The sequence below is a fragment of the Balaenoptera musculus genome, chromosome 8, assembly GCF_009873245.2.
Source record: "Balaenoptera musculus isolate JJ_BM4_2016_0621 chromosome 8, mBalMus1.pri.v3, whole genome shotgun sequence".
Classification (NCBI taxonomy): domain Eukaryota; kingdom Metazoa; phylum Chordata; class Mammalia; order Artiodactyla; family Balaenopteridae; genus Balaenoptera; species Balaenoptera musculus.
In genome coordinates this window covers 95,891,470-95,917,068 of record NC_045792.1, presented here as the reverse complement: position 1 = coordinate 95,917,068, position 25,599 = coordinate 95,891,470, and the positions used below count along the sequence as shown (strand labels likewise).

Genomic DNA, 25,599 nt, shown 5'->3' with positions numbered 1-25,599 from the left:
TTTATGCACAGTTTCACCCTGCTTGGTTCTTTCTTCCTGTCTTTCTTTTTCTTTCTTTCTTTCTTTTTCTCTTTCTTTCTTACTTTCTTTCTCTCTCTTTCCTTCCTTCCTTCCTTCCTTTCTTCTTTCCTTCCTTCCTCCTTCCATCCTTCCTTCCTTCCTTTCCTTCATTTTTGACTGCGTTGGGTCTTCGTTGCTGTGCGTGGGCTTTCTCTGGTTGTGGCGAGTAGGGGGCTACTCTTTGTTGCGGTGTGCGGGATTCTCATTGCGGTGGCTTCTCTTGTTGCGGAGCACAGGCTGTAGGCTCGCGGGCTTCAGTAGTTGCAGCACACAGGCTCAGTAGTTGTGGCACACAGACTTAGTTGCTCCGCAGCATGTGGGATCTTCCCGGATCAGGGCTCGAACCCGTGTCCCCTGAATTGGCAGGTGGATTCTTTTTTTTTTTTTTTTTTTAATTAATTAATTTATTTATTTTTGGCTGTTTTTGGGTCTTCGTTTCTGTGCGAGGGCTTTCTCTAGTTGCGGCAAGCGGGGGCCACTCTTCATCGCGGTGCGCGGGCCTCTAACTATCGCGGCCTCTCTTGTTGCGGAGCACAGGCTCCAGATATGCAGGCTCAGTAATTGTGGCTCACGGGCCCAGCTGCTCTGCGGCATGTGGGATCTTCCCAGACCAGGGCTCGAACCCATGTCCCCTGCATTAACAGGCAGATTCTCAACCACTGCGCCACCAGCGAAGCCCGGCAGGCGAATTCTTAACCACTGTGCAACCAGGGAAGTCCCCCTGCTTGGGTCTTTAAATCAAGAGCTAAAATTAGGTAGCACTCGGGGCTTCCCTGGTGGTGCAGTGGTTGAGGATCTGCCTGCCAATGCAGGGGACACGAGTTCGAGCCCTGGTCTGGGAAGATCCCACATGCCGCCGAGCGACTAGGCCCATGCGCCACAACTACTGAGCCTGCGCGTCTGGAGCCTGTGCTCCGCAACAAGAGAGACCACGATAGTGAGAGGCCCGCGCACTGTGATGAAGAGTGGCCCCCACTTGCCACAACTAGAGAAAGCCCTTGCACAGAAACGAAGACCCAGCTCAGCCATAAAATAAAAATAAATAAATAAATAAATAAGCAAATATGGTTAAGAAAAATTAAAAAAAAAAAATTAGGTAGCACTGCTCTAAGCTAAAGTGTTAGTTTGATCACAGAGTTTGAGGAAGGAAAGCTACAAAACATAAAACGTTAAAATTCAAAAAAGCCATATTGGAACCATTTGGTTTTGATGCAAGAGTCCCTCATACCTCTTTGGCAGTACATCTTGAGGATTTTGCTACATTGATTGCTCAAATGGATTATCCTGAAAAGTTTAAATAATTATTAGTCTACTTTTTTTAAGAAGACTGGGAGGTTTATGTATTTTCTTAGATTTATTTTACATGGAAAAAAGTTACATAAAATAATTGATGTTTCAGGGATAAACCTCTGATACCTGGCAAACTTGGCTGTCTAGAACATCTCTTTCTCTAATTTGTTTTGCTGTTTTATTTCTTTTATGTATTTATTTGCAGTGTTTTTTTTTGTAATCATTTCATGTCCTTATTCACTTAAAATATGAAGTCTCTCATTTTTAGATTTTAGGAATTTTTTTCAGTCCTATAATTACACACTTTTCTTCTGGTCCTTTTTCTTATGTGATACATTCCTTTTAAACAAGAAAGTCTCATGAAAACCCCCTAGTCTAGAACTAGCATGAGTTCTTCATTTGGGAGTAAAGACCAGATCCCATATCAGAAATCTCTGAGCAGTAAGGGAAAACAGTTTTTTTATGCTTTAGAGGACTGCCTACTTACTTTGAGCTATGTTTAATATGGGGGATTCCTCCAAACGAAATATGGACAGTCCCCTTGAGTATTATAAAATGACATTTACTTGTTTAACTAGTAGTAAATCTGCTTTGTATAGGATAAAAAGGAATAGATTGCTTATACATCCAATGAAATGGTTTGTTTTAGATCAGAGAAGACTTGCCTTACTTGGTCCCAAGAGCTCTAAGCTAACTTAGCCCTTTCTTGAACCAGAGGACTGAAATGTGGGTTTGGTTAAGTCTGAAGTCTTTCTAAAATCTCTAGATGACTCTGGGATGATGCTTATAATAATAACACAATAATGATAGCCACTGTTTCTTGAGTGCTTGATATTTGCTGTGCCATCTGTTAGTACTACTTCCTTGCATAAAGTCACTGGCTTTGTATGATCTGGCCCTTTTCAGTCTGCCCTTTCTCTCAACTCCTGTTTTGGCCACATGAGTTGCAGTTCTGTTCTTTATCTTGCCTAGCTCTTTCAGGCTTTCACACACATGCCTGAAACATTCTCTTGTTAAATCTAGTCATTATGCCTATGCCTGGCTAATCCGTATTAATTTCCTTTAGTTCTCAGCCTAAATATCACTTTCTCAAGGAGACCTTCCCTGACCCTCCAGTCTAGATTAAGTGCCTCTGTTACACCCTCATAGTATTGCCCCTGGGCTACTGTATTTCACTTCCTGTACTCAGTAAGTAGATAAGTGCCTAATACAGAATAGCGTCAGATCATGAGATGCTACTCTGTATTAGGTACTTAGCTACATACTAAGTGTACTTGTGGGACAGAGGAGTAATATGAGTATTTGGGGGGATTCTTAACAGGTATAAAGCAGAAATCTCATTTTCACTTCAACAGTTCACCATTACTGTTAGTTGAATCACCTTAGGCAAGTTAGTTAACCTCTGTGCCTCAGTTTTCTCATCTGTAAAATGGGGCTAGTATCAGTCTCAGAGTTATGAGAATTAAATGAGTTAGTATATGTGAAGTGCTTAGAATAGTGCCTGGCACATAATGAATGCTCCAGAAGTATGTATTAAATAAGGAACCACATGAAGATGGTACTGTTATGATGGATAATGAAACTGAGGCTCAGCTAGTGTGTGACAAAGCAAGCTTTAGAACTCACATCTAACTCCAGTGCCCAACACAACAGTTTAGATTGAATTTAATTTTGACTAGAGTGCTCTATAATAAGATTTATTACAAGCAACTGTTCTTCCTTGACTTTACCAAATGAAAGATTCTAAAATTAAAATTTCCCTCTTTTAATGGATTTTATAATCAAAAAGTAGGTACTAAGAAAAGTGACAAAAATCTTATAAATTTTTTGAAATCTATTACTTAATAATTTTTCACTTTGAAAGTGGGTTTACTTTAGAATTCCATTAAATATATCATGTTTCCCTCTTACATTTGAAATACGCATTCAACATACAATATTTTATTTATAAACTCAGAGAACACATTTATTGTATATTTAAGACTTCTATGATTTGATGAAATTGTGCTATTTTAGGAATTATGTGTTAGAGGACGAAGCACTCTGCTGGATGCTGGGGTAATAAATAAGATTCAGGGGGCTTCCCTGGTGGTTCAGTGGTGAAGAAGCCGCCTGCCAATGCAGGGGACATGGGTTCGAGCCCTGGTCTGGGAAGATCTCACATGCCGCGGAGCAACTAAGCCCGTGTGCCACAACTACTGAGCCTGCGCTCTAGAGCCCGCGAGCCACAGCTGCTGAGCCCACATGCCACAACTACTGAAGCCCGTGTGCCTAGAGCCCGTGCTCTGCAATGAAGAGTAGGCCCCTGCTCGCCACAACTAGGGAAAGCCCGTGTGTAGCAACGAAGACACAACGCAGGCAAAAATAAAAAAATAAATAAATTTATTTAAAAAAAAAAAAGATTCAGATCTTTCTTTCAAAGGAGATATGGTGTCCAAAAAATGTTAAGGGGAAGAATTGAGGCTTATGGGATGAGTATAGACAGATCCAGCTTCAAGGTGCCAGGCTGGAATTTTAAAATTTTAGAGCTTTTAAAAACATTATGATAGAAAATATTGAAGCTTGTTGTTTAAAAAAGAAAAAAGACATGGCTAGGTATTAAAGTGAGAAGTAAAAATTCTTTTAGCTAGTCCCATAGACACTGTTTTAAAGTGGTCATAGTTAAGTTTTCTATGGATCCATCCAGAAAAGTTTTATGTGCTTTCAAACATGTACAGTGTTGTATTAGTTTTCTATGACTGCTGAAACAAGTGACCACAAATTTGGTGGCTTAAAACAACGGTAATTTATTCTCTCACAGTTCTGGAGTCCAGAGTCCAAAATTTAGGGTGAGTAGGAGTTTAGGATTAAAATATACACACTACTGTATATATAAAAGAGATAACCAACAAGGACCTACTGCACAGGGAACTATACTCAGTATCTTGTAATAACCTATAATGGAAAATAATCTTAAAATACATACATATATATGTGTGTGTGTGTGTGTGTGTGTGTATGTATGTGTGTATATCTGAATCACTTTGCTGTATGCCTGAAACTAACACAACATTGTAAATCAACAATATTTCAATAAGAATTTTTTTAAAAATTTAGGGTGAGTCTTACTGGAGGCTAATATTGAGGCAAAGCCATGCTTCTCCAGAGGCCCTGGGGAAGCACTCCTTCCTTGCCTCTTCAGCTTCTGGCGGCTCTTGGTATCCCTTGGCTTGTGTTGCATCACTCCAGCCTCTTCTGATCTTGCTCTTCTCCATGTTCACATCGCCTTCTCTTCTGTGTGTGTCAAATTTCCCTCTGTTACCCTCTTATAAGGATACATGTGATTGCATTCAGGGCTCATCCAGATAATCCAGGATGATCTCCCCATCTCAATATCCTTAATTTAGTCACATCTGCAAAGACCCTTTTTCCACATAAAACATTTAAAGTTTTCAGGGATTACAGCCCAATATCTTTGGGGGTCATTATCAGCCTACCACCAATGTGTATGACCCTCTTTTTTATTTTTACTAAACACAAAAAAAGGAATTAGACTTCATAGGCTATCTTCCAAATTTCTTTTTAAAACTTAATAATAGATTTCTTCCACATCAGTATTTAAATATCTTCTTTAGTCTTCTTTGTCTTTTTTTTTCTTTAAATACGTACAGAGCATTTTGTTGAATAGACAAGTATCTCACTTTTTTTTTTAATTGCAGCTTAAAAAAAAAAAGCATGTAACATAAAAATTACCATCCTAATCATTTTAAATTAACTACATTCACATTGTGGTGAAACACATCTCAAAAACTTTTTCATCTTGCAAATCTTATACACTGTACGCATTAAACAACTTTCCTTTTCCTCCTTCTCCCAGCCCCTAATAACCACCATTCTACTTTCTGTTGCTAATTTAATAGTTTAGATACCTCATATAAGTGGAATCATACAATATTTGTCTTTTTGTGACTGGCTTATTTCACTTAGCATGATATCCTCAAAGTTTATCCATATTGTAACATGTAACCGGATTTCCTTCCTTTTTAAGACTACTGTTCCATTGTATGTATGTATCACATTTTGCTTATCCATTCATTCATTCTTCTGTGGACATTTGGGTTGTTTCTACTGCTTTGAACATGGATGTACAAATCTGAGCCCCAGCTTTCAATTCTTTTGTATATATATGTACACACACTCATGCATACACTTAGAAGTGGAATTGCTGGATCATATGGTAATATGGTATTCTATTTTTACTTTTTTTGAAGTTACTCCATACTGTTTTCCATAGCAGTTGCACCATTTTACAATCCCACCAACAGTGTACAAGTGTTGCAATTTCTCTACATTCTTGCCAACATTTGTTATTTTCTGTTTTTTTTTTAATTTGTTTATTTGATAGTAACCATTCTAATGGGTGTGAGGGATATCTCATTGTGGTTTTGACTTGCGTTTCTCTGATGATTAGTGATGTTGAGCATCTTTTCATATGATTGTTGGCCATTTGTATATCATCTTTGTAAAAACGTCTATTCAAGTCTTTTGCCCATTTTTAATCGGGTTATTTGGAGTTTTGTTGTTGTGGGAGTTTTTTTTTTTAACATCTTTATTGGAGTATAATTGTTTTACATGTTGTGTTAGTTTCTGCTGTATAACAAAGTGAATGAACTTATATGCATACGTATATCCCCATATCCCCTCCCTCTTGCGTCTCCCTCCCACCCTCCTTATCCCACCCCTCTAGGTGGTCGCAAAGCACCGAGCTGATCTCCCTGTGCCATGCAGCTGCTTCCCACTAGCTATCCATTTTATATTTGGTAGTGTATATATGTCAATGCTACTCTCTCACTTTGTCCCAGCTTACCCTTCCCCCCTCCATGTCCTCAAGTCCGTTCTCTACGTTTGTGTCTTTATTCCTGTCCTGCCCCTAGGTTCATCAGACCATTTTTTTTTTAAGATTCCATATATATGTGTTAGCATACGGTATTTGTTTTTCTCTTTCTGACTTAATTTCACTCTGTATGACAGATTCTAGGTCCATCCACCTCACTACAAATAACTCAATTTCGTTTCTTTTTTAAGGCTGAGTAATATTCCATTGTATATATGTGCCACATCTTCTTTATCCATTCATCTGTCAATGGACACTTAGTTTGCTTCCATGTCCTGGCTATTGTAAATAATGCTTCAGTGAACATTGTGGTACATGACTCTTTTTGAATTATGGTTTTCTCAGGGTATATGCCCAGTAGTGGGATTGCTGGGTCATATGGTAGTTCTATTTTTAGTTTTTTAAGGAACCTCTGTACTGTTCTCTATAGTGGCTGTATCAATTTACATTCCCACCAACAGTGCGAGAGGGTTCTGTTGTGGGAGTTCTTGATATTCTCTGGATATTAACCCCTTATCAGATAAATGATATATAAATATTTTCTTCTCTTCTGTAGGTTATCTTTTTACTCTGTTTATTATGTCCTTTGATACACAAAAGTTTTTAAGTTTGATATAGTCCTCATTGTCCTTTTTGCTTTTGTTGCCTGTGTTTTTGGCATCATATCTAAGAAATCACTGTCCATTCCAGTGTCATGAAGCTTTTCCTCTATGTTTTCTCCTAGGAGTTTTACAGTTTTAGAGCTTACATTTAAGTTTTTAATCATTTCATATTAATTTTTATGTATGGTGTAAGGTAAGGGTCCAACTTCATTCTTTTGCATGTAGCTATCCAGTTTTTCCAGTCACCATTTGTTGAAGAGACCATCCTTTCCCCGTTAAGTGGTCTTGGCACCCTTGTCAAAGATCATTTTACCCTAAACGCAAGGGATTATTTTTGGGTTCTCTATTCTGTTCCATTGGTCTGTTTGTCTTTATGCCATTACCACACTGTTTTGATCATTGTGGCTTTTTAATGTGTTTTGGAATCAAGAAGAGAGTCCTGCAACATTTTTTTTCAAAAGTGTTTTGACTATTCAGGGTCCTTTGAGATTCCATATGAATTTTAGGATTAATTTTTCTATTTCTACCAAAAAAAATGCTGTTGGGATTTTGAGAGAGATGGTGTTGAATCTATAGATTATTTTCTGATATATGGAATCTTAATAATACTAAATCTTCCAATCCATGGATATGGGATGTCTTTTCATTTATTTGTGTCTTCTTTAATTTCTTTCAGCATTGTTCTATAGTTCTCAGTGTACAAGTCTTTCATCTCCTTGGTCAGGTTTATTCCCAAATATTTTATTCTTTTCAATGCTATTGTAAGTGGAGTTGTTTAAACTGACACAACTTTGTAAATCAACTATACTCCAATAAAAAAATTTTTTAAGTTTATTTTAGTATATGTAAGTTACACCTCAGTAAACCTGACTTAAAAGTTCTTAGATTGGGGGACCTCTTCTCCCTCTGATCCTCTGTTAACGCTACTTCTGACAGCTGAGAACACAGGTAACTAGGAGCAGTCGGGGTTGGGGTGGGGGGGCTGCTATACATTTGCTTTTTAGTTTTAAAAGGAATGTAACAGAAAAGGCAGACAGTATTTGTTGAACGTTATGTATTTTATTTACCAAATACTTATGTATAGCAATTAATTCTAGGCACTTTACAAATATAATAAACTTAACTCATTTAATTCTCCTAATAACCCAATAAGGTGAAAAAATTCCTCATTTTACAAATAGAAAACAGAAGCACAGAGAGGTAGGAGTTGTCTAAAACCACACAGCTAATAAACGGCACAACCAGGATTTGAACTAAGCATTCTGGCCCCAGAGTCCATGCTCTTGATCTCTAACTTGGCCTCTTTCCTTCACTGAGTATGATCTAATAAAGAATTCCAGTTAATGCATAAAACTTCTTTCCCCCTTGCTCTGGCTATGTGTACAATAAATATTTTTCTTATCTCTGCTTGATTTGTTGCAGGAAAAACATTACAGTGAAGAAGGATTTTTTAAAAGCACAAGAAATGCCACCTTTCTAATATATGAATTATCATTTTCCCATGTTTTCTTCCATATATAATATTTGCTAAATCATTTCCTAAACAGTTTCAACTTTGCTCTGTTAAGGAGAATACTTCTATCTGGTAATCTGTTGAATTGTGAAGGTTTTACGTGTCCAGTTTAGTCTCTTCATGGTATAGTAAAGAAAAGGATACAGTAACCAAAATAAGATGGGCTGTGTTTGGGCTGTGATATTTGGTAAGATATCTAAGTATTATTTTAAAATTTTTATATAAAATGTCTTTGCTTTGGGGCAAAAGATATAAATCTGATTGTACTGAGCTGTACAATAAATGGATTTTTTTCTCTCTAAATTCTTAATTCACTAATAAGCACAGCACTGGGTATTATCCATTCGTGTGTGTGCATGTGCACATATACTCACTGCATTATGCTTATTGAAGTTATCTGGACTCCTGTGTCAAAATAAGTGTTGGTCATACCTTTTGTGATAATTATTTATTGAGTATTCATTTGTTATCACACGGAAAAAAGATGAGTGAGCTACATTCCAACCTTTGCCCTTGAGGTGCTCACAATCTAATGGGAAGGCTGATCTACAAACCATTACGCTCAGAACAGTGTGATAAGCTTGATACAGACAGAATGAAAGAAGGTCTTAATTACTTAATTCAAAAGTATCATTCACAGTTAAATGCACTTTAAAATGAGATTTTTTTGGCAGTTCAAAATCAGACTAATCTAATCTGAATCAGTTTCTCTTCATGATAACCTTAGCCTAGAATTTTCTAAGACCTTCAGAATAAGGGTAACCTGGGTCTGCTCCTTATTAGAGCAGTCTTTTGGCCTGTCCTTTGGAATCTAAATTTCCACTTGAACCCCTGTTTGGGATGGAAGATGTTAGGGCACTTATAAATGGTCTTTAGCTTTACTAAATTGATTCCCATACAGGTTTGGTGGCGGCTTACGGTTTTAATAAGGTATGTTTATTTGTCAAGATTAGATGAAGGTAACACCGGCTTAATAACCACATAAATTTCTTTCCTGACAGTATAAAGGAGACACAAAATGCATACAGACCTTATAATCTGAGATTGAGGGAAAATTCCTCCTATGAAAAGAAATTTAAAATTCATTAATGACCTGTGGAGAGCTCAGAGACCATTACTTAACTCCCTGAGATATTAATCCAGTTTCTACTACAATTTTTCACAAGAACTCTTCATATTACATTAGATGACTGCACATCACAGTTGTATTTGCACGCAAGATTTCTTTATCTACATAGACTTGTAGTGAATTCTTGGCCAATGTTTCAAAGATCACATTTTACTCACAAGAAGGAGAATGTTATTTTTCTATTTTGCCCCCTACTTCCGTCTTCTATCGTTGTCTAGGATTCCTCATGTTGTACAGAAGAGAAAGAAGTCACTGAGAGGGTGAGGTGAAGCAGAGCAGGCTGTCAGAATTCTTTTCTGTGCCTTTGAGTTGCCATTTGAAAAACACCGCTCAAGTTAATGGAAGAAGCCACTTACGTAATGGGGGCTATATATTTACCCTGATGCTTTGACTGTTTCCTGCAGCAACTTTTTTCGCCCCTGGAGGAGGAATTAGGATTGTGTTAGTAAGAACAGGTCACCTCCTTTGTTTCTGGAACATTATCTGTGTTGCCACAAAAAAAAGAGGTCCCCACCCAAGCTGCGGTGGAGTTTTCCTAGCTGGGCCTTCATTCACCTCTTGCCTTGGAAGCCCTCTGGGCTGGAAGGAGCACCCTGGGTCCTGCAGACCTCTGAGCAAAGGCACGCTGCGGCCCCTTTAAGCCGTCAGTGTGTGCCGGGGCGGGGGCGAGGTGGGGCGGGCACTCTGACAGTGAGCTCTGGGCCCCGCCCCCGAGGAGGCGTTTCTCAGCGGCCTCCGCACCAATGCCACCACCGCCCCCGCCCGCCCGCCCGGTATTCCTGCAGATTCTGCCTCGGACCGTAGGGCCCCGACCTCTCCCTGCCTGGGGAGCGTAAGTGTCAAGCTGCGGGCGAGGGTCAAGCATCCCGTGCCCATGCCGGAAGTCCTGGTGGACTGTACAGGGGACTTTCCTGGCCTATCAGAGGCTAAGGCGGCGAAAGAGCGTAAACAATGCCGGCTGCAGTGAGCTAAAGCCTGGGGCATCTGCTCTACTTCTGGGTGGTGACAGCGGCCCTAGGGTGCTGGTCTGGATATGCAGTGGTTGAGCGGTGCCCAGAACCTAGCTTTGCCCCAGCCTGGTTCCTACTGGGAATGAGGAGAGGATTGCTTTTACCCTGTATAATCCCACTAAGCTAGATGGGTGGAGCTGGATCTAGTGCCCTGGGCCTTGGGTCCTTAGCCTGGGATTTGGAGACCTGGGTAGCCTTGGGATGAGTAAGCATTAGATTTTCAGCTACCTTGGTACAATTGAGCAGTAACTCTCAAAGTTGACCTAATTCACAGCTGGGTTTAGCTCTGTGTCTCCCCAGAGGCCTGTGTTGGTATAGAGTCTCCCTTTTGAAGACACTGGTGGTGATCATCTATTAGGGAGAGTCCAGTTAACCCTCTTTCCCACTGATATGAATAGCACGGTGTGAAAGAGTCAGCTATTTACCCCTCTCTGAAGGAACTGGTGGGAGGCCACCATCCCAGGACTAGTACAGCAAGCCCACCCAAGTTTGTTGAGATAACCTACTAGAGGAGCAGTTCGCATTTCTGGCCCCCTGATAATGCAGAATACTACAATAGGATAACATTTGTCCTTGTTAATGAGAATTACCTGGAGGTAGTGAGATTTTTTAAATTAGAGGGAAAGGCTTGTCATTTTTGTTACTGGCTACTTAAGTGATGAGATTTTGTCTGGCTTGGCCAAGTAATAAAATATAAAGTTTTCTGTGACAGTTAAATAATTGCTATGATTCTTTAATCCAGTTGGCCTTCTTAGACATGGTTTGAGTAAAGATTTCTGGGCATGTTTGTGTATTTTGTCTTATCCTTGTTTTATAATTATTTCCTTTTTTTTAGCAAATTTACATCATTCTTTACTGGTCGTTCAAAGGGGTTGCTTTTTGAGTGGGCAGAATTTTTCCTCAAACTTCCCTCAGACTCATTCTGTGCTTCTGCAATAGCATTTCCTTAGCCAGAAGTGAGTCCAGGAATGGTAATCAGATCTAGATCTCTTGTGTTGTGATAGTGAAGAGCTTTTGAAGGTCAAGAGCTTGAGAATTAGCCATAAAATAGTTTCACTGTCATAGCTTCTTCCCAAATAGAAAGCTAAAACAGTATGTTCAGTAGCTGTATAACTATTCTTATAAGATGTCGTGGTACAGGAATTTAAAGTAAAACAACACTACACATGGACCCTTGAGTGATGGGGAAGAGTGGTGGGTGGACTGAGAGATAGGAGACAAAGGTTCTAGCCCAACTCTAACATTACTGATGACAGTCTCCCTGTGCCTTACTTTTAGCTGGTTGATGAATGAGAAAATGCATAGATTGCAGGGGTCTATATGTTAATGATAGTACATAATGCACACTTAAATATTGAAGACTAAACTGAAATTTATTCTAAGTTCAGAGTTTATTCCAAGTTGTGTCTTTATGTATGTCTTTGGAAACATTTCTTAACCTCTGGTCTAAAAATAAATAATTACATCTAAACCTTCTTAAGCAGTAGTGTGGACTTTATGGTATTTGAGCTCTTTGGAAGACATTTTAGATACAGCAGTGGTATAAAATGGTAATATTTCTGTGGAACAGATTTATTTTAGCTGGCTCCCTTGCCTTTTCCTTTGTTTTAGGCTAGGGTAAAACCTCCTGAGAGTGCCGAATAATTTGAAATTTCTGAGTATTTGTGGTATTGACTAGACTGAACCATAGCAAGCATCATATATAGGTCAAATTAATTTTATTAATGCTTCTCTTTGTTGGCAATTTTATTTACTCTTAGAGCATCAAACCTTGCTGTGTAATGAAGACTTGGTTTCATACGTCTATGTTTATAAAATCCAGAACCCTCTGTTCATTCCTGGTGCCACATTTCCAGCTACTTGAAGATCATGTTTCTCAAGTCTAAAACCAAACTCATCATATTCTTAACCTCTCCTCCACTCCCCCAAAACAAACAACTCAGAACTTTCTTCTGACATTTTCTGTCATTAGCACCACTGTTCTCCAAGTCATGTAGACTGGAGCCTCCTACTAGGTCTCCTACATCCTTAGTTGCTAAGGCTTATTGATTCTGCTTCTTTAATGTAATTCCCTTCAATCTCCTCTGCTCATCCTTTCCATTCCAAGGAGTCTGGCTTCTATTTATCTTTGTCCTCGAGTACTGCAATAATTTCCTATCAGGATTCTACTTTCTCTCCCTTCCAATTCATTCTGCATAGATTTATCTTTCTAAAGTAATTAGGATCATGTCATTGTCCTGCTTCAAGTCATCAGCATCCTCTGCTGTTTAGCTTAATATTCAAGATTATACATGATTTGACCCTAGTCTGTCTTTCTGGTCTTATACTTAATAAATGGAGCCATTTAGTGTTCCCTAAACATGCTTAGTACTTTTCTACTTCCAAGACTTTGCCTTTCTCATTTTCTCAGCCTAAAATATCTCTTCTCCACTCCTGGTTTTGTTTTTGTTTTTATTTTTTTAAATCTACCTATCATTTATCACTGAGCTCAGATGTCATCCTTTCTATGAGATTTTTCACTGACCATCCCTTGCTTACTGGCAGTTGATCCTGTCTTTGAACTCCCTTAACCCTTATTTGTCTCTTGCTTAGGGCGCTTTCCACATATAATACATTTTGTATTATGGTTATTTGTTTAGTCATCTACTTTTACTCCTGTGAACTCCTTGAGTCATCATGGTTTACCCATAGGGAAATTCATCAAATGAATGCTTTAGGTAAAATTGGAATGGAGTAACTCCTTAGTGTTAGACCTATTATTAGAAAGGACTCTAACCTTTACAGCCAGCCCATTCACATGTAAAATGATTGGCAACTTTAACAAACCACTCTCATCTCCTAAGGACTTCTGTTAGTAAACTTTGTTATTTTGTTTGTTTTTTAAACAGTTTTAATGAGATATATTATTTACATACCATTCACCCATTTAAAGTGTACAATTCACTGACTTTCAGTATATTCATAGATTTGTGCACCCATCACCACAGTCAATTTTAGAACATTTTCATTACCCCAGAAAGAAACCCCACACTCCTTAACACCCTTCTGATATCCCCAAACACCTCAGTCATAGGCAACCACTCATCTACTTTCTGTCTCTATAGATTTGCCTATTCTGGACAGTTTATATAAATGGAGTTATATAATATGTGGTCCTTTGCAACTGACTTCTTTCACTTAATATAAGGTTTTCAAGGTTCATCCATGTTGCAGCATGTATCAGTACTTCACTTCTTTTGTGTGTGTACACATAATGTAAAATTCACCATCTTAAGCATTTTTAAGTATACAACTCAGTGGCATTAAATGCATTTGTAATGTTGTGTAGCTACCACCATCCATCTCCATAATTCTTTTCATCTTGTAGAACTGAAATTTTATACCCATTAAACAGTAACCCCTCATTACCCTTCTCCATCCATCTGCTGGCAACAATCATTCTACCTTCTATCTCTATGATTTTGACTACTGTAAGTACTTGATGTAAGTGGAATCATAAACTATTTGTCTCTTTGTGGCTGGCTTAATTTCACTTAACTTAATGTCTTCAAGGTTCACTCAGGTTATAGCATGTGTCCGAATTTCTGTCCTTTTTAAGCTGAATGGTATTCTTTTGTATGTGTATACCACATTTTGCTTATCCATTCATCCATCAGTGGTCACTTGGTTTGCTTCCATATTTTAGCTGTTGTGAGTAATGCTGCTATGAACATGGGTGTACAGATATCTCTTTGAGATCCTGCTTTCGATTATTTTGGGCATATACCCAGAAGTGGAATTGCTGGATCATATGGTCATTCTGTTTTTAATCTTTTGAGGAATGGCCATACTGTTTTCCACAGTAGCTGTACCATTTTACATTGTCACCAACAGTGTACAAGGGTTCCAATTTCTCCATATCCTTGCTAACATTTGTTGTTTTCTGGGTTTTTGATAGTAGCCATCCTAATAGGTATGAGGTAATACTTGTAGTTTTGATTTGTATTTCCCTAATGTTTGTAATCTTGAGCATCTTTTCATGTGCTTATTGGCCATTTGTCTGTCTTCTTTGGATAAATGTCTATAATCAAGTTCTTTGCCCATTTTTTAATCAAGTTGTTTCCTATTTTTGTTGTTGAGTTTTAGGAATTCTTTATAGTACTTAATTTTTATTACTGAATCATATTCCATTCTGTGGATTTACCACATTTTATCTATTTATCAGTGGATAGACATTTGGGTTGTTTCCACTCTTTGGCTATTATGTTTTTTTTTTTTTAAGATAGTAGTCATCTTTTCTTTTTTTTTTTTAATTAATTAATTAATTAATTTATTTATTTTTGGCTGTGTTGGGTCTTCGTTTCTGTGCGAGGGCTTTCTCTAGTTGTGGCAGGCGGGGGCCACTCTTCATCGCGGTGCATGGGCCTCTCACTACCACGGCCTCTCTTGTTGCGGAGCACAGGCTCCAGACGCGCAGGCTCAATAGTTGTGGCTCACGGGCCCAGTTGCTCTGCGGCATGTGGGATCTTCCCAGACCAGGGCTTGAACCCGTGTCCCCTGCATTGGCAGGCGGATTCTCAACCACTGCGCCACCAGGGAAGCCCTCTTTGGCTATTATGAATGTTAGTTTGGTTTTAATTTGCTGTGTATATTGAAAACAGCACTACATTTCTCTAAAGAGATCATTCAGGCCTTTAACTTGTGTGACTTTTCATGAAATTGTTGGTTTATTCTACATGTATTCCATTTTATGAACTCTGAGGGTCCTCTTCATTACTTCCTGAATATGTTCTGAATGTTCCTAAGGCCTTTACTTTCCTTTGTGATAATGGCTAGTTAAAATTTGCAGATAGAGGCAAAGTTTAACTTACAAACAAGTAGCCACTTTAATGAATTTCCCCTACTGTCCCCCCCTGCAAATATTCTAGAATTATAGTTATAAATGTAAAACTAGTATGAGCTATAGAGATTATAGTCTACCACCCTTTTGTTTTTTTACTAATCTCAAGGAAAGATTTTCCTTTTTAACTGGTAGAGTCAATATTCAGTGGAATAAGGGTTGTGACGGAGAAAGGTCGGCCTACATGGATAACCCCAAATTATAATTAAAACTGTAGTCATTTCTTTCTTACGCAAAGACAGGTTAACAGTGTTCTGAGGCCCAACTGGGTAGTTAGGCTTGATTATTTGGCAGCTGCTGATTAGGGATGATTCCCCCTTACCAACTAACTGTATTTTAAATTTCCCTAAATTACCTAAGTCCTTTGGAGGCAAATAAACTTGTCTTTCATATATACTCTCATTTGCTGTTTATATTTTTATTGAGTTAAGTAATCACCAAAATAATTCTTACTATTTATACTGTAGAGTGGGAATAGATTTCACTATAGATAATGTAGAAACCATATGTAGGTAAGTTGTAGGAATTTCACCAAACTAGGTATCAAGAAATCTCTTTTAGGGATTTCCCTGGTGGCACAGTGGTTAAGAATCCATCTGCCAATTCAGGGGACACGGGTTCGATCCCTGGTCCGGGAAGATCCCACGTGCCGCGGAGCAGCTAAGCCTGTGCACCACAACTACTGAGCCTGTGCTCTAGAGCCCGCGAGCCACAACTACTGAGCCTGTGTGCCACAACTACTGAAACCCGCGTGCCTAGAGCCTGTGCTCCGCAACAAGAGAAGCCACCACTATGAGAAGCCTGCGCACCGCAGCGTAGAGTAGCCCCCGCTTACCTCATCTAGAGAAAGCCTGCGTGCAGCAATGAAGACCCAACTCACCCAAAAATAAATTTAAAGAAAGAAGTCTTTTTTAGACCATTCTCCCCTACTTAAGTGACCTTGGGCAGGACGCTGAACCTCTTTTTCCCCATATGTAAAAAGAGGATAATGATACTTTATTTATTTATTTGACCCTTTTGAGGATAGAGATTAATAAGACAAAAAGCTTTTGCTCAAGAGGATCTTATAGTTTAGTAAGAGTCACATAACTAAGAATAATATGAAAAAGAAAGAAACTAAATCTGAATGAGATAATATAACAGCGTGCTTGCATTTACATTATGAAATACATAGAAAATGAATGATTGTAAAAATACATGTAAAATATAAAGTGCTACTGAAATACAGGATGGGTGTTAACTGTTATTTTAACTAGGGACTTTGAGATGATTGTAAGCAGTGCCCTAAAGTCTATTTTTTTTTTTTTTTTTTACAATTCTACATTCACATTTATTTATCTAATACGTTGGAAATACATAGGAGAAAATAAAGTCTCAATAAGTAAAGGACAGAGCTAGCTTTCTTCAACTTTTTAAACCTTTCATATTTTACTCTTAAAACTACTGTTGTCCAACAACATTTATATATCACAGTGTTTCCACATCAAAACTGATGGCAAGTTACATGTCCTCAGGGAATGCCCTAAAGTTTTTGATCATAGAATTTGAAAGGTTGTAGATCAAGAGGTTTTAACCTGGGTTAGAATTCAGGGACTCTGTAAATTTGTATGGAAAAATAATTACATCTTTATTTGCACTAACCTTTTAACTGAATTTTTTTTTTCTTTTTTTTTTTTTTCTTTTTTTTGGTCTGCGTTGGGTCTTCGTTGCTGCGTGCTGGCTTTTTCTCTAGTTGCAGAGAGCGGGAGCTACTCTTCATTGCGGCGTGTGGGCTCCTCATTGCAGTGGCTTGCTTGTTGTGGAGCATGGGCTCTAGGCATGCGAGCTTCAGTAGTCGTGGCACCCAGGCTCAGTAATTGTGGCGCACGGGCTTATTTGCTCCGCGGCATGTGGGATCTTCCTGGACCAAGGATCGAACCCCGTGTCCCCTGCATTGTCAGGCGGATTCTTAACCACTGTGCCACCAGGGAAGTCCTAACTGAAATTTTGACATTTTCTTCAGTTAATAATGTAGGCAAGGGCTTCCCTGGTGGCGCAGTGGTTGAGAATCCACCTGCCAATGCAGGGGACACGGGTTCGAGCCCTGGTCTGGGAGGATCCCACATGCCATGGAGCGACTAGGCCCGTGAGCCACAATTGCTGACCCTGCGTGTCTGGAGCCTGTGCTCCGCAACAAGAGAGGCCGCGACAGTGAGAGGCCCATGCACCGCGATGAAGAGTGGCCCCCACTTGCCGCAACTAGAGAAAGCCCTCGCACAGAAATGAAGACCCAACACAGCCAAAAATATAATAATAATAAATAAATAAAAGCAATCTAAAAAAAAAATAATAAAATTTCTTCCCTATTTAAAATAAAATAATGTAGGCAATAAACTACAATAATATTATAAGAACCTATGCCTTTGTCACCAATAGAAATCATTTTCATAATCATGATATGTAGTATATAAAAATATTTTTATTCATAACTTAGGAATTATAGTTATTAAATCTGCTGCTAGATTTTATTTAATATATTAATGGAGAAGCCCATATAGTCACATTTCAAAATATTTTGATAACTATATTATATTCAACATACATAACTATTTCAGCATAACTGATTTAATATGATCATATATTTTATGCATTAAACAGTATTCTGAGGTGCCTATAGACTTGCTCTTTTAATCCTATAAAATTCCAAAATAAAGTCAACTGTAATTTAGAAATGAAATAAATTCATATTTGGGATGCCAAATAATGATAGTAAATTGCTAACATTTTTTGAGCCCTTGCTAGATGCCAAGTACCTAGTCTAAGAGCTTTACATGTACTGACTCATTTAATACACACAACAATCCTCTGAGGTACGTATTATTATTCCCACTTTACACACAAGCATGCTGAGGCAATATATATTTGGCTAAGTAACTTACCCAAGGCCTCAACCTCAAGTTAGTGGTGGTTTTGAAGATACAGAATTCTTTTAATTTTTTTTAAGTGTAGGTTTGCAGCCAGACATAGAAAGTAATAAAGTTTCCCTCAAGTAGCAAAAACTCAAATTTGATAAGACTGTTACTGCATTTTGGATTATTGTGGGGTTTTTTCTTTCCCCAGCATACATTAATTGATCATTTTATATGTGTCAGACACTGTACATGGTGGTCTAAGGGGCTCATCTACCTGTCCTGTAGATGCTGGTTTCATCTAAACTCTAACCTGGGGCTCTTCTCACTATGTACTCTCCCTCAGTACTATCATCCACCCCCTTGGTTTTAATTACATTTATCTACTGATAACTCCTAAATTTTTATCTCTCTCTTGAACACCAGGCTTGAATCTCCAGCTGCTTCCCACATCTACCCTTGTCTAGTGTACATGTCAAACTCAGCTTGCCCAAAACTTCATTTTCATCCATGTCTTACACTCCCTCTACAGTCACTCAGTAAAGACAGTCTTTGACATTCCTTGTATCTCTAAAATCCATCCCCTTTTCTCCACCTGCATTGCTGCTACTCTAAGTTCCAGGCCATCATCATCCTTCATTTAGATTACAGCCTTCTAACTGATTTCCCTCCATTGTTACTGCCTTCCAAGGCATTCTTTACATTGCTTTTATATTTTCATTATATAGTCTTTGAAAAGTGCAAGTTTGATAACATATGAAATTTTCCTGTCTACAGTCTTTCAGAATCTCCTTCTACCTTTGGGATAAAGTCCAAATTCCTTAACATCGCTTACAAGACCTTCCAGGGTCTGATCTGGACTACTTTCTAGCCTTACTCTCTGTACCCCTTTACTTTTCTTGTTGCATTTTATACTTTAGACTTGCTGAACTTTTTTCAATTCCTCAAACCACTATAATAAAAGAAGTTAGAATAGATGTTATGGCAGTTTCTAAACACTTACCTCTATTTCTGTACTTAACTCTGAATGATAAGTTTGTGAAACAGCACAGGTCTTTGGACCACACTTTTAGTAGATTTAAACTACAGTATACCACATGGATGAATTTTACAAATGAAACATTGAATGAAAAAAGCAACTTATGGAAGACTACAACATTTTTCTAAGGCTCACAGATAAGCACAGTTAATTTTGTTTAGCAATATGTGACTGGCTACAGCATAGGACCAAGTGAACTTTAGGAAAGTGCTTCTGTGGTAAGAAGGATGAGATAGGAAAGAAATGCACAGGTGCAATAGTAATATTAGTAGTGTCCTAATTTTCAGTTTGGGTGGTAGGTCAATATATCAATTTTACTGTAGTGCTTCCTAACACATATATTGTATATATTTTCTTATATATGTAAAAAATTAAATTCTAAAATTAATTTTAAAATTAAAATAATTATGGGGAAAAATTAGTGAAGTCCTTTTTTTCTTAGTATTTTGATCCTGGAAAATGATAAAGACAGAGCAGTAGTCCTCAGTGTCGCACGTACACACAAAACACTATCCATTATTTCAGTGGCTGGGAAAGTTTTGTTTTTTTAAAAATAAATTTATTTATTTTTAAATTTTTGGCTGTGTTGGGTCTTCGTTGCTGTGCACAGGCTTTCTCTAGTTGCAGTGAGCGGGGGCTACTCTTCGTTGCAGTGTACAGGCTTCTCATTGTCATGGCTTCTCTTGTTGCGGAGCACAGGCTCTAGTTGCGCAGGCTTCAGTAGTTGTGGCTTGCTGGCTCTAGAGCTCAGGCTCAGTAGTTGTGGCGCATGGGCTTAGTTGCTCTGCGGCACATGAGATCTTCCCAGGCCAGGGCTCGAACCCATGTCCCTTGCATTGACAGGCGGATTCTTAACCACTGCGCCACCAGGGAAGCCCTGGGAAAGTTTTGGTATGAAGCAAGCCTTTCCTTTGAATGGAAAGCAGCAAGATCATAAACACTAATTTTTTAAAAAACTGAAGCTATGAAGTAGTAGAAGCCATTTCAGAAAATATAGCACAATGACATCAATATTTTATTTTGATTTTTTTTTGAAGATTTTTAATCACAGTTTTGTTACTTGTGATTGGTCTCTTCATATTTTCTATTTCTTCCTGGTTCAGGAAGGTTATACCTTTCTAAGAATTTGTCCATTTCTTCCAGGTTGTCCATTTTATTGACATAGAGTTGCTTGTAGTAGTCTCTTAGGATGCTTTGTATTTCTGCGGTGTCTGTTGTAACTTCTCCTTTTTCATTTCTAATTTTATTGATTTGAGTCCTCTCCCTCTTTTTCTTTTTTTTTTAAATTATTTATTTATTTATTTATTTATTTATTTATTTATTTATGGCTGTGTTGGGTCTTCGTTTCTGTGTGAGGGCTTTCTCTAGTTGCGGCAAGTGGGGACCACTCTTCATCGCGGTGCGCGGGCCTCTCACTATCGTGGCCTCTCCCGTTGCGCAGCACAGGCTCCAGACGCGCAGGCTCAGCAATTGTGGCTCACGGGCTTAGTCGCTCCGTGGCATGTGGGATCTTCCCAGACCAGGGCTCGAACCCGTGTCCCCTGCATTGGCAGGCAGATTCTCAACCACTGCGCCACCAGGGAAGCCCCTCCCTCTTTTTCTTGATGAGTCTGGCTAAAGGTTTATCACTTTTGTTTATCTTCTCAAAGAACCAGCTTTTCGTTTTATTGATCTTTGCTATTGTTTTCTTTGTTTCTATTTCATTTATTCCTGCTCTGATCTTTACGATTTCTTTCCTTCTACTGACTTTGAGTTTTGTTTGTTCTTCTTTCTCTAGTTCCTTTAGGTATAAGCTTAGATTGTTTATTTGAGATTTTTCTTGTTTCTTGAGGTAGGCTTGTATTGCTATAAACTTCCCTCTTAGAACTGCTTTTGCTGCATCCCATAGGTTTTGGTTCTCGTGTTTTCATTGTAATTTGTCTCTAGGTATTTTTTGATTTCCTCTCTGATTTCTTCAGTGATTTCTTGGTTATTTAGTAATGTATTGTTCAGCCTCCATGTGTTTGCGTTTTTTTACGTTTTTTTCCCTGTAATTGATTTCTAATCTCATAGCGTCGTGGTCAGAAAAGATGCTTGATATGATTTCAATTTTCTTAAATTTACTGAGGCTTGATTTGTGACCCAAGATGTGATCTGTCCTGGAGAATGTTCCATGTGCACTTGAGAAGAAAGTGTAATCTGCTGTTTTGGGATGGAATGTCCTATAAATATCAATTAAATCTGTCTGGTCTATTGTGTCATTTAAAGCTTGTGTTTCCTTATTAATATTCTGTCTGGATGATCTGTCCATTGGTGTAAGTGAGGTGTTTAAGTCCCCCACTATGATTGTGTTACTGTCAATTTTCTCTTTTAGAGCTCTTAGCAGTTGCCTTATGTATTGAGGTGCTCCTATGTTGGGTGCATATATATTTATAATTGTTATATCTTCTTCTTGGATTGATCCCTTGATCATTATGTAGTGTCCTTCCTTGCCTCTTGTAACATTCTTTATTTTAAAGTCTATTTTATCTGATACGAGTATTGCTACTCCAGCTTTCTCTTGATTTCCATTTTCATAGAATGTCTTTTTCCATCTCCTCACTTTCAGTCTGTTTGTGTCCCTAGGTCTGAAGTGAGTCTCTTGTAGACAGCATATATATGGGTCTTGTTTTTGTATCCACTCAGTGAGCCTGTGTCTTTTGGTTGGAGCATTTAATCCATTCATGATTAAGGTAATTATCGATATGTATGTTCCTGTTACCATTTTCTTAATTGTTATGGGTTTGTTTTTGTAGGTCCTTTTCTTCTCTTGTGTTTCCCACTTAGAGAAGTTCCTTTAGCATTTGTTGTAGAGCTGGTTTGGTGATGCTGAATTCTCTCAGCTTTTGCTTGTCTGTAAAGCTTTTGATTTCTCCATCGAATCTGAATGAGATCCTGGCCGGCTAGAGTGATCTTGGTTGTAGGTTCTTCCCTTTCATCATTTTAAATATATCATGCCACTCCCTTCTGGCTTGTAGAGTTTCTGCTGAGAAATCAGCTGTTAACCTTATGGGAGTTCCCTTGTATGTTATTTGTCGTTTTTCCCTTGTTGCTTTCAATAATTTTTCCTTGTCTTTCATTTTTGTCAATTTGATTACTGTGGGTCTCAGCTTGTTTCTCCTTGGGTTTATCCTGCCTGGGACTCTCTGTGCTTCCTGGACTTGGGTGGCTATTTCCTTTCCCATGTTAGGGAACTTTTCGACTATAATCTCTTCAAATATTTTCTCAGGTCCTTTCCCTCTCTCTTCTCCTTTTGGGACCCCTATAATGCGAATGTTGTTGCGTTTAATGTTGTCCCAGAGGTCTCTTAGGCTGTCTTCATTTCTTTTCATTCTTTTTTCTTTATTCTCTTCCGCGGCAGTGAATTCCACCATTCTGTCTTCCAGGTCACATATCCATTCTTCTGCCTCAGTTATTCTGCTATTGATTCCTTCTAGTGTATTTTTCATTTCAGTTATTGTATTGTTCATCTCTGTTTGTTTGTTCTTTAATTCTTCTAGATCTTTGTTAAACATTTCTTTCATCTTCCCGATCTTTGCCTCCATTCTTTTTCCGAGGTCCTGGATCATCTTCACTATCATTATTCTGAATTCTTTTTCTGGATGGTTGCTTATCTCCACTTCATTGAGTTGTTTTTCTGGGGTTTTATCTTGTTCCTTCATGTGGTACATAGCTCTCTGCCTTTTTATCTTGTCTGTCTTTTTGTGAATGTGGTTTTTGTTCCACAGGCTGCAGGATTGTAGTTCTTCTTGCTTCTGCTGTCTGCCCTCTGGTGGATGAGGCTATCTAAGAGGCTTGTGCAAGCTTGCTGATGGGAGGGACTGGTGATGGGTTGAGCTGGGTGTTGCTCTGGTGGGCAGAGCTCAATAAAACTTTAATCCGCTTGTCTGCTGATGCATGGGGCTGGGTTCCCTCCGTGTTGGTTGTTTGGACTGAGGTGACCCAGCTCTGGAGCCTACCCAGCTCTTTGATGGGGCTAATGGCAGACTCTGGGAGGGCTCACACCAAAGAGTACTTCCCAGAACTTCTGCTGCCAGTGTCCTTGTCCCCACGGTGAGTCACAACCACCCCCAGCCTCTGCAGGAGACCCTCCAACACTAGCAGGGATGTCTGGTTCAGTCTCCAGTGGGGTCACTGCTCCTTCCCCTGGGTCCCGATGTGCACACTACTTTGTGTGTGCCCTCCAAGAGTGGAGTCTCTGTTTCCCCCAGTCCTGTTGAAGTCCTGCAGTCAAATCCCACTAGCCTTCAAAGTCTGATTCTCTAGGAATTCCTCCTTCCATTGCCGGACCCCCAGGTTGGGAAGCCTGACGTGGGGCTCAGAACCTTCACTCCAGTGGGTGGACTTCTGTGGTATAAGTGTTCTCCAGTTTGTGAGTCACCCACCCAGCAGTTATGGGATTTGATTTTATTGTGATTGCGCCCCTCCTACCGTCTCATTGCGACGTCTCCTTTGTCTTTGGATGTGGGGTATCTTTTTTGGTGCTGCTTTTTCAGCAGTTAGTTGTGATTCTGGTGCTCTCGCGAGAGGGAGAGAGCGCACGTCCCTCTACTCCGCCATCTTGAACCAGTCTCTCATTTTGCTATATACCTGGTTTCAGAACTTAATGAAGCTCAGGTTCTTGATGTCCCATTGCAGAAAGAATTCAGTGAGAGACAAAGTGATAGGTAAGAAGTAGATTTATTTAGAGAGAAACACACTCCACAGACAGAGTGTGGGTCACCTCAGAAGGTGAGAAAGGCCGACATCAATACTTTATATGAGGCAGTTAGGTTAGATAACCTTTTTCTTCATGTTTCAAAAAGCAACCAACAGGAAAAAAAGAAAGTGTTGCAGAGAATTCACAGAATACCAACAATCGAATATTATTGTTCACATTCTCTTGGCTGGAAAATGTTTTAAAAACTTTCATTGACTGTTTCTCTTTGAAAATCAGATAGGAAAGATTGCTTTTGCAGCTCAAACTTGTGCCAAGAAAGTAACATTAGAGGGTTTTAACCCAGGTTGCATATTACACTCACCTAGGAACTTAAAAAAATATATAGTTTTGTTGAGGTGAAATTCATATAACATAAAATTAACCATTTTAAAGTGAACAATTCAATGGCATTTTGTACATTCACAATGTTGTGCAACCACCATCTCTGTCTAGTTCCAAAACAGTAACATTTCCATCACATCACAGTAAGACTCCTTACCCATTAAGCAGTTTCTCCCCACTCCCACTCTCTCCCCCTCTCTCCGCAACCCCCGGCAACCACCAGTCTCCATCTGTCTCTATGGATTGATCTATTCTGGATATTTCCTATGAATGGAATCATATAATATAGAACCTTTTGTGTTTGGCTTCCTTCACTTAGCATCATGTTTGTGAAGTTCATCCATGTTGTAGTATGTATCAGTAAGTACTTTATTCCCATTTATAGCTGAGTAATAGTCCATTGTATGTATGTTTCACAGTTTGTTTATTCATCCACGGATGGACATTTGGGCTGGTTTTTGGCCATTGTGAATAGTGCTGCTATCAATATGCATGTACATGTACTTGTTGGAGTACTTGCTTTCAATGCTTTCAGTTCTTTTAGTTGCTGTATAGTATTACACTCAGTGAATATACCAATATTTATTCATTTCTCTTTTTGATGAACTTGTAAAAAGTGTTTCCAACTTGTGACTTTTCTGTGAACAACATTGCTGTGAATACCCTCATACAGGTCTTCTGGTGCAGTTGGCATCAATTTCTAGGGTATGTACCTAGGAATGGAGTTGCTGGATAGTAGAGTATGTGCATTTTCAATTTAAATAATGTCATACTGTTTTCCAAACTGTTGTACTATTTTATCTCTCACTATTGCTGTATTAGAGTTCCTGTAGATTTGCTGTTAAGGTTTGACTCCTGCTCTAAAACACACTGCTGTTGTTTCACAGAGTCTTGGGGATTTTGAAGAGAAGTCTTAATGAAAGTTCCATTTACTCTAATAAACTTTTACAATTCAGTCTCTAGTAACTTTCCCTGGGATATTTCCTGCATTTTAATGGGAGGCAACAAGTTGTAAAGAAGAGGCATAGACTTGGAATCTTAGTATGATCTCACGGCCTGTTAGTTTTGTTATTTTTGGCTAGTTACTGAATCTTTGTGAGCCTAGTGTGTAAAGTGGGGAGAATGTCTTTCTTTCGTGTAGTTGTTGTTAGTATAATGAATCAACATGTTTAAAAAGTAGTTTGCACAGTGCCTGACTCATAGCAGATACTATCAAGGCATATATTCATTAGACAAATATTTATTGAAGACATATTT

At 38.7% G+C, this 25,599-nt stretch overlaps 1 protein-coding gene across 4 annotated transcripts in view; it reads left to right on the top strand.

The window, feature by feature from the left end:
* The window catches only part of CKAP5 (cytoskeleton associated protein 5), a 107,013-nt gene that overhangs the window by 8,402 nt on the left and 73,012 nt on the right, over positions 1-25,599 (top strand). The window contains exon 1 of one of the 4 annotated variants that reach the window (XM_036860407.1): positions 10,280-10,299. The exons of 2 other annotated variants lie outside the window; for them this stretch is intronic. The gene's annotated coding sequence lies outside the window, so the exon portion shown is untranslated. Of the gene's footprint in view, positions 1-10,279; positions 10,300-25,599 lie in introns of those variants that run through there. One more of the 4 variants, XM_036860405.1, reaches the window with a different exon arrangement.